Raw genomic sequence first — 735 nt, forward strand, 5'->3', positions numbered from 1 at the left:
CCTTTCCTCCCTCCCTCCTCCCTTCTTTCCTTTCCTTCTTCCTGTCTTCTTTTCTTCCTTTCCTTTCTTTTCTCTCCCTCCCCTTTCCCTTCCTTTTGAGATAGTCTCTTATAGCCCTGGTTGACCTTGAACTCACTTTGTGGCCGAGGATGACCCTGAACTTCTGATCCCCTTCCCTTACAGCACACAGGTGAGATTATAGCTTCCTTCATCTACCCTTTTTGCAACCCACCTCTACCTCTCCTGGTCTCCTGCCTTCTGCTTCCAAATTCTTACTTCTCTTGGCAACATTCCTATGTCTGTTACTCTAGTTCCATTTGCAGAAGATTGTCTAGCCAGAATGCAAGTCTGTGATGATATTGATTGGAAGCTATTTACATAATGAAAGTTTCCTCCTCCAATAGGAAAAGAGCTATACATTTGAAAAGGAAACGAGTTTCTCCTGCACTGTCTAGAAAGTCTGGCTGCTGAAGTTAGAATGTGCATGCTAAGGGGTTCTTTCTCCTTTTCCTCCTTAGACAGCTGTCATTAGCTTGATGGTACACCTTGTAATTGAATGTCTCCTCAGGATCTAGTTATTTCCAAGTTCTTCCAAGCCTGCCCTTGCCAGCGATTCTGAGTGAGGCTCAGTGTGACCTGAAAACCATAAACAAACATGTTTTTTATTTAGTTTCTTCTCAGTAGAATCCTGGGCAGTATGCAAGAGACATTGTATTGCCATTTTCTTAAATTTCA

This window comes from Mastomys coucha, unplaced genomic scaffold, assembly GCF_008632895.1.
Source record: "Mastomys coucha isolate ucsf_1 unplaced genomic scaffold, UCSF_Mcou_1 pScaffold3, whole genome shotgun sequence".
Taxonomy (NCBI): domain Eukaryota; kingdom Metazoa; phylum Chordata; class Mammalia; order Rodentia; family Muridae; genus Mastomys; species Mastomys coucha.